Source organism: Pseudophryne corroboree, unplaced genomic scaffold, assembly GCF_028390025.1.
Source record: "Pseudophryne corroboree isolate aPseCor3 unplaced genomic scaffold, aPseCor3.hap2 scaffold_222, whole genome shotgun sequence".
Classification (NCBI taxonomy): domain Eukaryota; kingdom Metazoa; phylum Chordata; class Amphibia; order Anura; family Myobatrachidae; genus Pseudophryne; species Pseudophryne corroboree.
The window spans coordinates 247829-259984 of record NW_026968868.1 but is presented as its reverse complement, the minus strand read 5'-3'; the positions used below and the strand labels follow the sequence as shown (position 1 = coordinate 259984).

At 47.7% G+C, this 12156-nt stretch overlaps 15 non-coding genes and 1 pseudogene across 15 annotated transcripts; 11 read left to right on the top strand and 5 right to left on the bottom strand.

The window, feature by feature from the left end:
* Window positions 1-1339: 1339 nt before the first annotated feature.
* Window positions 1340-1455, bottom strand: LOC135008405 (U5 spliceosomal RNA). Its single transcript, XR_010208163.1, has one exon. It is a non-coding gene; the product is annotated as a U5 spliceosomal RNA (small nuclear RNA).
* A 275-nt stretch (window positions 1456-1730) lies between these two features.
* Window positions 1731-1846, bottom strand: LOC135008390 (U5 spliceosomal RNA). The gene has a single exon (XR_010208148.1). It is a non-coding gene; the product is annotated as a U5 spliceosomal RNA (small nuclear RNA).
* Window positions 1847-2120: 274 nt separating this feature from the next.
* Window positions 2121-2236, bottom strand: LOC135008383 (U5 spliceosomal RNA). The gene has a single exon (XR_010208141.1). It is a non-coding gene; the product is annotated as a U5 spliceosomal RNA (small nuclear RNA).
* A 286-nt stretch (window positions 2237-2522) lies between these two features.
* On the bottom strand, window positions 2523-2638 carry LOC135008376 (U5 spliceosomal RNA). Its single transcript, XR_010208134.1, has one exon. It is a non-coding gene; the product is annotated as a U5 spliceosomal RNA (small nuclear RNA).
* Window positions 2639-2908: 270 nt separating this feature from the next.
* LOC135008384 (U5 spliceosomal RNA) lies at window positions 2909-3024 on the bottom strand. The gene has a single exon (XR_010208142.1). It is a non-coding gene; the product is annotated as a U5 spliceosomal RNA (small nuclear RNA).
* Window positions 3025-3168: 144 nt separating this feature from the next.
* Window positions 3169-3331, top strand: LOC135008309 (U1 spliceosomal RNA). Its single transcript, XR_010208091.1, has one exon. It is a non-coding gene; the product is annotated as a U1 spliceosomal RNA (small nuclear RNA).
* A 671-nt stretch (window positions 3332-4002) lies between these two features.
* On the top strand, window positions 4003-4166 carry LOC135007997 (U1 spliceosomal RNA). Its single transcript, XR_010207816.1, has one exon. It is a non-coding gene; the product is annotated as a U1 spliceosomal RNA (small nuclear RNA).
* Window positions 4167-4318: 152 nt separating this feature from the next.
* On the top strand, window positions 4319-4481 carry LOC135008311 (U1 spliceosomal RNA). Its single transcript, XR_010208093.1, has one exon. It is a non-coding gene; the product is annotated as a U1 spliceosomal RNA (small nuclear RNA).
* A 671-nt stretch (window positions 4482-5152) lies between these two features.
* LOC135007951 (U1 spliceosomal RNA) lies at window positions 5153-5316 on the top strand. The gene has a single exon (XR_010207772.1). It is a non-coding gene; the product is annotated as a U1 spliceosomal RNA (small nuclear RNA).
* A 152-nt stretch (window positions 5317-5468) lies between these two features.
* On the top strand, window positions 5469-5631 carry LOC135008337 (U1 spliceosomal RNA). The gene has a single exon (XR_010208112.1). It is a non-coding gene; the product is annotated as a U1 spliceosomal RNA (small nuclear RNA).
* Window positions 5632-6302: 671 nt separating this feature from the next.
* Window positions 6303-6466, top strand: LOC135008126 (U1 spliceosomal RNA). The gene has a single exon (XR_010207942.1). It is a non-coding gene; the product is annotated as a U1 spliceosomal RNA (small nuclear RNA).
* Window positions 6467-6618: 152 nt separating this feature from the next.
* Window positions 6619-6781, top strand: LOC135008245 (U1 spliceosomal RNA). The gene has a single exon (XR_010208055.1). It is a non-coding gene; the product is annotated as a U1 spliceosomal RNA (small nuclear RNA).
* Window positions 6782-7396: 615 nt separating this feature from the next.
* On the top strand, window positions 7397-7560 carry LOC135007944 (U1 spliceosomal RNA). Its single transcript, XR_010207765.1, has one exon. It is a non-coding gene; the product is annotated as a U1 spliceosomal RNA (small nuclear RNA).
* Window positions 7561-7712: 152 nt separating this feature from the next.
* On the top strand, window positions 7713-7854 carry LOC135008334 (U1 spliceosomal RNA; annotated as a pseudogene).
* A 691-nt stretch (window positions 7855-8545) lies between these two features.
* On the top strand, window positions 8546-8709 carry LOC135008278 (U1 spliceosomal RNA). The gene has a single exon (XR_010208081.1). It is a non-coding gene; the product is annotated as a U1 spliceosomal RNA (small nuclear RNA).
* A 3239-nt stretch (window positions 8710-11948) lies between these two features.
* LOC135008272 (U1 spliceosomal RNA) lies at window positions 11949-12112 on the top strand. Its single transcript, XR_010208078.1, has one exon. It is a non-coding gene; the product is annotated as a U1 spliceosomal RNA (small nuclear RNA).
* Window positions 12113-12156: the final 44 nt, after the last annotated feature.

Genomic DNA, 12156 nt, shown 5'->3' with positions numbered 1-12156 from the left:
TCTTGCAGCAGCTGGGCACTGTAACAGCTCCAGAGCTGCTCTGTAAGGCAAGTAAAAGGGTGTGGGCCCTGCAGCACCACCTGTAGTTCGCATTGTGCGTTGGAAGGCACAAAGTAAGCAGACGGGAGGAGAAGTCAGGATAGTACACAAGGGCATCCTTTTCTCTTGGTCCGTAGAGGATGCTGGGGTCACATTAAGAACCATGGGGTATAGACGGGATCCGCAAGAGACATGGGCACTTTAAGACTTTCAAAGGGTGTGAACTGGCTCCTCCCTCTATGCCCCTCCTCCAGACTCCAGTTATAGGAACTGTGCCCAGGGAGACGGACATTTCGAGGAAAGGATTTATTGTTAAACTAAGGTGAGCATCTTACCAGCTCACACCTTAAGCATGCCGCAGAACGTGGCATTCAACAGAACACAAGCCAACGGCATGAACAATTGCAGCAAAAAGCTGACCAGAACCGTAACACAACATGTGTATAACCACAAGTAATAACTGCAGACACAGTATGGACTGGGACGGGTGCCCAGCATCCTCTACGTACTAAGAGAAAAGGATTTACCGGTAGGTATTAAAATCCTATTTTCTCATACGACCTAGAGGATGCTGGGGTCACATTAAGAACCATGGGGTTATACCAAAGCTCTTGAACGGGTGGTAGAGTGCGTACGACTCTGCAGCACCGAATGACCCAACTTGAGGTTATCATCAGCCAAGGTATCAAACTTGTAAAACTTAGCAAAAGTGTTTACTAAATAGCTGCTCGGCAAAGTTGCAATGCCGAGACTCCCCGACCAGCTGCCCAGGATGAACCCACCTTTCTAGTAGAATGGGTCTTCACCTAATTCAGTAACGGCAATCCTGCCGTGGAATGAGCATGCTGAATCTTACCACAGATCCAGCGCATAATGGTCTGCATGGAAGCAGGACACCCAATCATGTTGGGAGCATACAGGACAAACAGAGCCTCTGTTTTCCTAATCTGAACCGTTCTGGTGACATAAATTTTCAAAGTTCTGACCACAGCCAGAGACTTTGACTCAACGAAGGTGTCAGTGGCCAAAGGCACCATGTGGAAAGATGAACCACCTTCGGCAGAAATTATTGACGTGTCCTCAATTCTGCTCTATCTTCATGAAAGATCAAATAAAGGCTCTTGTGATACTGCATGGTTTGTACTGTTTTCCATGTGCTCCCAGATCTTTCAAGCAAGTAGCATGGTCAAGAAAGTTCTGTTTGAAAAGAAACAAACATTTACTGTCATTGTTATGCAAATAAACTTACATTAAAGCTAACAAGAAAGCACACTCGTTCTGTCTTTAAACTGATAAAAGAAACCCCAATAATATGGGGCATGCAAAAATTGAGATAAAACTCAGTTTTGCTCCTCTCCACGGAAATCTTTAATAAAAGGCGAAATATTTGTTAGTTCTGAAGAGAAACCAGAGCATGACCAAGATTCCACCTGTCGCCTGAGTGCCATGCCAGCAGTTCTCATTCAGCTCAAAGTGAGCACCCAATTTGAATGAAAGAAAGCAGATTTCTCACCAGGCTTCCCCTTGCTATAAACATGGTTTGTACTCTTTTCCATGTGCTCCCAGATCTTTCAAACAATTAGTGTGGTCAAGAAAGTTCTGTTTGAAAAGAAACAAACATTTACTGTCATTTCTATGCAAATGAGCTTACATTAAAGCACACTCGTTCTATCTTTAAACCAATAAAATAAAACCCCAATAAGATGGGGCATGCAAAAATTGAGATAAAACTCAGTTTTGCTCCTCTCCACGGAAATCTTTAGTAAAAGGCGAAAGATTTGTTCGTTCTGAAGAGAAACCACAGCATGACCAAGATTCTACCTGTCGCCTGAGTGCCATGCCAGCAGTCCTCATTCAGCTCAAAGTGAGCACCCAATTTGAAAGAAAGAAAGCAGATTTCTCACCAGGCTTCCCCTTGCTATAAACATGGTTTGTACTCTTTTCCATGTGCTCCCAGATCTTTCAAGCAATTAGTATAGTCAAGAAAGTTCTGTTTGAAAAGAAACAAACATTTACTGTCATTTCTACGCAAATGAGCTTACATTAAAGCACACTCGTTCTATCTTTAAACTGATAAAAGAAACCCCAATAAGACGGGGCATGCAAAAATTGAGATAAAACTCAGTTTTGCTCCTCTCCACGGAAATCTTTAGTAAAAGGCAAAAGATTTGTTCGTTCTGAAGAGAAACCAGAGCATGACCAAGATTCCACCTGTCGCCTGAGTGCCATGCCAGCAGTCCTCATTCAGCTCAAAGTGAGCACCCAATTTGAAAGAAAGAAAGCAGATTTCTCACCAGGCTTCCCATTGCTATAAGCATGGTTTGTACTCTTTTCCATGTGCTCCCAGATCTTTCAAGCAATTAGTATGGTCAAGAAAGTTCTGCTTGAAAAGAAACAGACATTTATTGTCATTGTTATGCAAATAAACTAACATTAAAGCTAACAAGAAAGCACACTCGTTCTGTCTTTAATCCGATAAAAGAAACCCCAATAATATGGGGCATGCAAAAATTGAGATAAAACTCAGTTTTGCTCCTCTCCACGGAAATCTTTAGTAAAAGGCGAAAGATTTGTTCGTTCTGAAGAGAAACCAGAGCATGACCAAGATTCCACCTGTCGCCTGAGTGCCGTGCCAGCAGTCCTCATTCAGATCAAAGTGAGCGCCCAATTTGAAAGAAAGCAGATTTCTCACCTGTCTTCTCCTTGCTATAAGCATGGTTTGTACTGTATTCCATGTGCTCCCAGATCTTTCAAGCAAGTAGCATGGTCAAGAAAGTTCTGTTTGAAAAGAAACAAACATTTACTGTCATTTCTATGCAAATGAGCTTACATTAAAGCACACTCATTCTATCTTTAAACCGATAAAAGAAACCCCAAAAACATGGGGCATGCAAAAATTGAGATAAAACTCGGTTTTGCTCCTCTCCACGGAAATCTTTAGTAAAAGGCGAAAGATTTGTTCGTTCTGAAGAGAAACCAGAGCATGACCAAGATTTTTATCTGAAAATATGTGTTCTCCCTGCAGTTGTTGTCCCCAGATGAGAGTTCCCTTGTGCTGCCTCAGTTGAATCTCCTTTACTTGACAGGGGGATGCTCGAGCAGCGACCCTCCCCAGCTCTAGCCCAACTCCTACTTACCTGCCAGGTGAGATACTATAATCATGAAGGTGCTTCTCCCAGGGCAAGGCTCACCCATTGCACTCTGGGTGTGCTGCTTCTGCGATTTCCCCAAATGTGGGAAACTTGACTGCATAATTTGTGTTTCCCCTGGTCGGCTCTCGTATAATTCAGATCTCTTTGTCTCAGGTCTCTCTCCAGCCTAGTTTGCTGTCTGTTTCTACTTCTCTTTTCTTGAGCCGCTCCCTTCTATGCCCTTGCGCACTATCCTGACTTCTCCCGTCTGCTTACTTCGTGCCTTCCAACGCACAATGCAAACTACAGGTAGTGCTGCAGGACCCACACCCTTTTACTTGCCTTACAGAGCGTCTCTGGAGCAGTTACAGTGCCCAGCTGCTGCAAGAAATCAGCTTGAATGCTTCAGGGGCTGGGGAATAGCCAACATGAGCCCCACACCGAAGGAGGGTGGAGGTGTGTAATGCGAACTAGGGGTCATCCAAGCGCCGCAAAAGGCCGCCATGCCCTGCACGCCCCTTGTCTCTTTTCATATGCAGACGAGGGTTGAAGCCAACTTTGACCCACTGTTTGGATGACATCACCATATGCAAATCCATCTGCTGCAGGCCTTCCCCCAGGAATGCTTGCACTAGTTGTTGCATTTGGTTTGTTGTTTGGGGGTGCTTCAGTATTAGGCAGCCTTCTGCCCTCCCATGTTCATCTGAAAATATGTGTTCTCCCTGCAGTTGTTGTCCCCAGATGAGAGTTCCCTTGTGCTGCCTCAGTTGAATCTCCTTTACTTGACAGAGATGTGCCTGAGCAGCGGCCCTCCCCAGCCCTATCCCAAATCATACTTATTTTGCATAGGCGATACCATGGTCATGAAGATTGTTCTCCCAGGGTGAGGTTCATTCATTGCATTCTGGGTATGCTGACCCCTGTGATTTCCCCAAATGTGGGAAACTCGACTGCATTATTTGTGGTAGTGGGGGACTGTGTTTGTGCTTTCCTCTGGTCAGCTCTGGTAAAAATCAGATTTCTTTATCTCAGATCTTCCTCTAGCCTTGTTCTTCTTTCGAGAGTTCCCTTGTGCTGCCTCAGTTGGATCTCTTTCACTTGACAGGGGGGTGCCCGAGCAGCGACCCTCCCCAGCTCTAGCCCAACTCCTACTTACCTGCCAGGTGAGATACTATGATCATGAAGGTGCTTCTCCCAGGGCAAGGCTCACCCATTGCACTCTGGTTGTGCTGCCCCTGTGATTTCCCCAAATGTGGGAAACTTGACTGCATAATTTGTGTTTCCCTTGGTCGGCTCTCGTATAATTCAGATCTCTTTGTCTCAGGTCTCTCTCCAGCCTAGTTTGCTGTCTGTTTCCACTTCTCTTTTCTTGAGCCGCTCCCTTCTATGCCCTTGCGCACTATCCTGACTTCTCCCGTCTGCTTACTTCGTGCCTTCCAACGCACAATGCAAACTACAGGTAGTGCTGCAGGGCCCACACCCTTTTACTTGCCTTACAGAGCAGCTCTGGAGCAGTTACAGTGCCCAGCTGCTGCAAGAAATCAGCTTGAATGCTTCAGGGGCTGGGGCATAGCCAACATGAGCCCCACACCGAAGGAGGGTGGAGGTGTGTAATGTGAACTAGGGGTCATCCAAGCGCCGCAAAAGGCCGCCATGCCCTGCACGCCCCTTTTCTCTTTTCATATGCAGACGAGGGTTGAAGCCAACTTTGACCCACTGCTTGGATGGCATCACCATATGCAAATCCATCTGCTGCAGGCCTTCCCCCAGGAATGCTTGCACTAGTTGTTGCATTTGGTTTGTTGTTTGGGGGTGCTTCAGTATTAGGCAGCCTTCTGCCCTCCCATGTTCATCTGAAAATATGTGTTCTCCCTGCAGTTGTTGTCCCCAGATGAGAGTTCCCTTGTGCTGCCTCAGTTGAATCTCCTTTACTTGACAGAGATGTGCCTGAGCAGCGGCCCTCCCCAGCCCTATCCCAAATCATACTTATTTTGCATAGGAGAGACCATGGTCTTGAAGATTGTTCTCCCAGGGTGAGGTTCATTCATTGCATTCTGGGTATGCTGACCCCTGTGATTTCCCCAAATGTGGGAAACTCAACTGCATTATTTGTGGTAGTGGGGGACTGTGTTTGTGCTTTCCTCTGGTCAGCTCTGGTAAAAGTCAGATTTCTTTGTTTCAGTTCTTCCTCTAGCCTTCTTCTTCTTTCGAGAGTTCCCTTGTGCTGCCTCAGTTGGATCTCCTTCACTTGACAGGGGGGTGCCCGAGCAGCGACCCTCCCCAGCTCTAGCCCAACTTCTACTTACCTGCCAGGTGAGATACTATAATCATGAAGGTGCTTCTCCCAGGGCAAGGCTCACCCATTGCACTCTGGATATGCTGCCCCTGCGATTTCCCCAAATGTGGGAAACTTGACTGCATAATTTGTGTTTCCCCTGGTCGGCTCTCGTATAATTCAGATCTCTTTGTCTCAGGTCTCTCTCCAGCCTAGTTTGCTGTCTGTTTCCACTTCTCTTTTCTTAAGCCGCTCCATTCTATGGCCTTGCGCACTATCCTTACTTCTCCCGTCTGCTTACTTTGTGCCTTCCAATGCACAATGCAAACTACAGGTAGTGCTGCAGGGCCCACACCCTTTTACTTGCCGTACAGAGCAGCTCTGGAGCTGTTACAGTGCCCAGCTACTGCAAGAAATCAGCTTGAATGCTTCAGGGGCTGGGGCATAGCCAACATGAGCCCCACACCAAAGGAGGGTGGAGGTGTTTAATGCGAACTAGGGGTCATCCAAGCGCCGCAAAAGGCCGCCATGCCCTGCACGCCCCTTTTCTCTTTTCATATGCAGACGAGGGTTGAAGCCAACTTTGACCCACTGCTTGGATGACATCACCATATGCAAATCCATCTGCTGCAGGCCTTCCCCCAGGAATGCTTGCACTAGTTGTTGCATTTGGTTTGTTGTTTGGGGGTGCTTCAGTATTAGGCAGCCTTCTGCCCTCCCATGTTCATCTGAAAATATGTGTTCTCCCTGCAGTTGTTGTCCCCAGATGAGAGTTCCCTTATGCTGCCTCAGTTGAATCTCCTTTACTTGACAGAGATGTGCCTGAGCAGCGGCCCTCCCCAGCCCTATCCCAAATCATACTTATTTTGCATAGGAGATACCATGGTCATGAAGATTATTCTCCCAGTGTGAGGTTCATTCATTGCATTCTGGGTATGCTGACCTCTGTGATTTCCCCAAATGTGTGAAACTCGACAGCATTATTTGTGGTAGTGGGGGACTGTGTTTGTGTTTTCCTCTGGTCAGCTCAGGTAAAAGTCAGATTTCTTTGTCTCAGATCTTCCTCTAGCCTTGTTCTTCTTTCGAGAATTCCCTTGTGCTGCCTCAGTTGGATCTCCTTCACTTGACAGGGGGGTACCCGAGCAGCGACCCTCCCCAGCTCTAGCCCAACTCCTACTTACCTGCCAGGTGAGATACTATGATCACGTAGGTGCTTCTCCCAGGGCAAGGCTCACCCATTGCACTCTGGGTGTGCTGCTCCTGCGATTTCCCCAAATGTGGGAAACTTGACTGCATAATTTGTGTTTCCCCTGGTCGGCTCTCGTATAATTCAGATCTCTTTGTCTCAGGTCTCTCTCCAGCCTAGTTTGCTGTCTGTTTCCACTTCTCTATTCTTAAGTGCCTTCCAATGCACAATGCAAACTACAGGTAGTGCTGCAGGGCCCACACCCTTTTACTTGCCGTAAAGAGCAGCTCTGGAGCTGTTACAGTGCCCAGCTGCTGCAAGAAATCAGCTTGAATGCTTCAGGGGCTGGGGCATAGCCAACATGAGCCCCACACCGAAGGAGGGTGGGGGCGTTTAATGCGAACTAAGGGTCATCCAAGCGCCGCAAAAGGCCGCCATGCCCTGCATAACCCTTTTCTCTTTTCATATGCAGATGAGGGTTCCAGCCAACTTTGGTCCACTGCTTGGATGACATCACCGTATGCAAATCCGTCTTCTGCAGACCTTCTCCCAGGAATGCTTTTACTAGTTGTTGCATTTGGTTTGTTGTTTGGGGGTGCTTCAGTATTAGGCAGCCTTCTGCCCTCCCATGTTCATCTGAAAATATGTGTTCTCCCTGCAGTTGTTGTCCCCAGATGAGAGTTCCCTTGTGCTGCCTCAGTTGAATCTCCTTTACTTGACAGAGATGTGCCTGAGCAGCGGCCCTCCCCAGCCCTATCCCAAATCATACTTATTTTGCATAGGAGATACCATGGTCATGAAGATTGTTCTCCCAGGGTTAGGTTCATTCATTGCATTCTGGGTATGCTGACCCCTGTGATTTCCCCAAAAGTGGGAAACTCAACTGCATTATTTGTGGTAGTGGGGGACTGTGTTTGTGCTTTCCTCTGGTCAGCTCTGGTAAAAGTCAGATTTCTTTGTCTCAGATCTTCCTCTAGCCTTGTTCTTCTTTCGAGAGTTCCCTTGTGCTGCCTCAGTTGGATCTCCTTCACTTGACAGGGGGGTGCCCGAGCAGCGACCCTCCCCAGCTCTAGCCCAACTCCTACTTACCTGCCAGGTGAGATACTATGATCATGTAGGTGCTTCTCCCAGGGCAAGGCTCACCCAATGCACTCTGGGTGTGCTGCCCCTGCGATTTCCCCAAATGTGGGAAACTTGACTGCATAATTTGTGTTTCCCCTGGTCGGCTCTCATATAATTCAGATCTCTTTGTCTCAGGTCTCTCTCCAGCCTAGTTTGCTGTCTGTTTCCACTTCTCTTTTCTTGAGCCGCTCCCTTCTATGCCCTTGTGCACTATCCTGACTTCCCCGTCTGCTTACTTTGTGCCTTCCAACGCACAATGCAAACTACAGGTAGTGCTGCAGGGCCCACACCCTTTTACTTGCTTTACAGAGCAGCTCTGGAGCTGTTACAGTGCCCAGCTGCTGCAAGAAATCAGCTTGAATGCTTCAGGGGCTGGGGCATAGCCAACATGAGCCCCACACCGAAGGAGGGTGGAGGTGTTTAATGCGAACTAGGGGTCATCCAAGCGCCGCAAAAGGCCGCCATGCCCTGCACACCCCCTTTTTATTTTCATATGCAGACGAGGGTTGAAGCCAACTTTGACCCACTGCTTGGATGACATCACCATATGCAAATCCGTCTGCTGCAGGCCTTCCCCCAGGAATGCTTGCACTAGTAGTTGCATTTGGTTTGTTGTTTGGGGGTGCTTCAGTATTAGGCAGCCTTCTGCCCTCCCATGTTCATCTGAAAATATGTGTTTTCCCTGCAGTTGTTGTCCCCAGATGAGAGTTCCCTTGTGCTGCCTCAGTTGAATCTCCTTTACTTGACAGAGATGTGCCTGAGCAGCGGCCCTCCCCAGCCCTATCCCAAATCATACTTATTTTGCATAGGAGATACCATGGTCATGAAGATTGTTCTCCCAGGGTGAGGTTCATTCATTGCACTCTGGGTATGCTGACCCCTGTGATTTCCCCAAATGTGGGAAACTCGACTGCATTATTTGTGGTAGTGGGGGACTGTGTTTGTGCTTTCCTCTGGTCAGCTCTGGTAAAAGTCAGATTTCTTTGTCTCAGATCTTCCTCTAGCCTTGTTCTTCTTTCGAGAGTTCCCTTGTGCTGCCTCAGTTGGATCTCCTTCACTTGACAGGGGGTGCCCGAGCAGCAATCCTCCACAGCTCTAGCCCAACTCCTACTTACCTGCCAGGTGAGATACTATGATCTTCACTGTTAGGGCAATCAGGATGTGGAATTCCCTGCCAGGGAAGGTGGTAATGGCGGACTCTGTAATTGGATTTAAAAAAGGAATGGATACATTTCTGAATGAAAAAGCTATCCAAGGTTATAATACTTAAAATATCAACATGGTTAATCCGGGGGTAACATGAGTTATAGTAGCTAACTAGTCATAAAACATTATTCAGCAAGTATGTAGAATCATCACAACTTAAAACAGGTTGAACACGATGGGCAATTTGCCTCTATTCAACCTCAAAAACTATGTTACTATATGTTACTATATTACTATGTTACTGTAGTATACAGAACACCACAATGTAATGAGCAGTGATAGTGAGCACTGATGAGGATACTAGAACTGACACTGAGCAGCAAGATGCAGCACTGGACTATTAGTAATGTACTGTAGTATGCTGAGCACCACAATGCAGCACAAGACAATGAGCAGTGATACTGAGCACTGATGAGGATACTACTGAGAACTGACACTGAGCAGGAGAGACACACTACTAGTATTACTGAGCAGCAATAAGTAACCACTGATACTGAGCACTGATATTGAGATTTCCACTGAGAGAACATAGCCACGTCCTCTCCGCTCTCTCTTCAATGCACGAGTAAAAATGGCGGCAACGCGCAGCTCTTTATATGGAATCCGAATCTCGCGAGAATCCGACAGCGGGATGATGACATTTTCCCTTGTTCAGGTTTTCCGAGTCAGGCGGGAACAACCGAGCCTGCCTCGGACCAGTGTAAACCACGTGGAGTTCGTCGGGAATTCGGTTCTCGGAGAACCGAACCCGCTCCTCTATATATACTATATTACTATGTTACTGTAGTATACAGAACACCACAATGCAATGAGCAGTGATAGTGAGCACTGATGAGGATACTAGAACTGACACTGAGCAGCAAGATGCAGCACTGGACTATTAGTAATGTACTGTAGTATGCTGAGCACCACAATGCAGCACAAGACAATGAGCAGTGATACTGAGCACTGATGAGGATACTACTGAGAACTGACACTGAGCAGGAGAGACACACTACTAGTATTACTGAGCAGCAATAAGTAACCACTGATACTGAGCACTGATATTGAGATTTCCACTGAGAGAACATAGCCACGTCCTCTCCGCTCTCTCTTCAATGCACGAGTAAAAATGGCAGCAACGCGCAGCTCTTTATATGGAATCCGAATCTCACGAGAATCTGACAGCGGGATGATGACATTTTCCCTTGTTCAGGTTTTCCGAGTCAGGCGGGAACAACTGAGCCTGCCTCGGACCAGTGTAAACCACGTGGAGTTCGTGGGGAATTCGGTTCTCGGAGAACCGAACCCGCTCCTCTCTACCTTATACCCATCAATTTTTTTTATTTTCAATCTAAGCCCCTGCAGTTTTCTGTAAGCATCTGCTTCGCTATGATGATCAACAAGTCACAAGGGCAAACACTCAGGGCTTGAGGCGTAGATCTTAGGACCAGCTGCTACAAGCATGGCAGAGGTGTCACTATCACTGGTGACACCCAGAGAGGTGGCGAGGGAGATTGTAATGCAGTGCGCGCAGATAAACAGCGCAATGGTAAAAAGGAGGCATGGTTTCATAGGTAGGGGCGTGGCCTGGTGGCCTGAATCTACATTTTGTTGCTCCGGGTGTCCCGGGGGTTGGGGGCTGCACCCGGGGACTAGTGTGTGAGCGGTGCTGGCTCCTGCACAGTGACAGGGCATGGCCACCCAGCATGACGCCTCCCTTCTTGACCATGCTGTAATTGCAGTCGCACTGCAGTTCAGCGTGATCATAAAAAATGGTGTAGGCTCCTGCTGGTGCAGACTGTAGAGAAAAGCTGCTGTGACCACGCCCCCTGTGTCTCCTCCGTTGCAGACCCCATTTTGAAGCCTTGCCCCCGGACTAAGAGAAAATAATGCCCTTGCGCACTATCCTGACTTCTCCTCCCGTCTGCTTAATTTGTGCCTTCCAACGCACAATGCGAACAACAGGTGGTGCTGCAGGGCCCACACCCTTTTACTTGCCTTACAGAACAGCTCTGGAGCTGTTACAGTGCCCAGCTGCTGCAAGAAATCAGCTTGAATGCATCAGGGGATGGGGCATGGCCAACATGAGCCCCACACCAAAGGAGGGTGGGGGTGTTTAATGCGAACTAGGGGTCATCCAAGCACTGCAAAAGGCCGCCATGCCCTGCATGCCCCTTTTCTCTTTTCATATGCAGATGAGGATTCCAGTCAACTTTGGCCCACTGCTTGGATAACATCACCGTATGCAAATCCGTCTGCTGCAGACCTTCCCCCAGGAGTGCTTGTACTAGTTGTTGCATATGGGCCCTCATTCCGAGTCGTTCGCTCTGTAAAATTCATCGCATCGCAGTGAAATTCTGCTTAGTACGCATGCGCAATATTCGCACTGCGACTGCGCCAAGTAATTTTACAATGAAGAAAGTATTTTTACTCACGGCTTTTTCTTCGCTCCGGCGATCGTAATGTGATTGACAGGAAATGGGTGTTACTGGGCGGAAACAGGCCGTTTTATGGGCGTGTGGGAAAAAACGCTACCGTTTCCGGAAAAAACGCAGGAGTGGCCGGAGAAACGGGGGAGTGTCTGGGCGAACGCTGGGAGTGTTTGTGACGTCAAACCAGGAACGACAAGCACAGAACTGATCGCAGATGCCGAGTAAGTCTGAAGCTACTCTGAAACTGCTAAGTAGTTTGTAATCGCAATATTGCGAATACATCGGTCGCAATTTTAAGAAGCTAAGATTCACTCCCAGTAGGCGGCGGCTTAGCGTGTGTAACTCTGCTAAAATCGCCTTGCGAGCGATCAACTCGGAATGAGGGCCATGGTTTGATATTTGATGGTGCTTCAGTATTAGGCAGCCTTCCGCCCTCCCATGTTCATCTGAAAAGATGTGGTCTCCCTGCAGTTGTTGTCCCCAGATGAGAGTTCCCTTGTGCTGCCTCAGTTGAATCTCCTTTACTTGACAGAGATGTGCCTGAGCAGCGGCCCTCACCAGCCCTATCCCAAATCATACTTATTTTGCATAGGAGATACCATGGTCATGAAGATTGTTCTCCCAGGGTGAGGTTCATTCATTGCATTCTGGGTATGCTGACCCCTGTGATTTTCCCAAATGTGGGAAACTCGACTGCATTATTTGTGGTAGTGGGGGACTGTGTTTGTGCTTTCCTCTGGTCAGCTCTGGTAAAAGTCAGATTTCTTTGTCTCAGATCTTCCT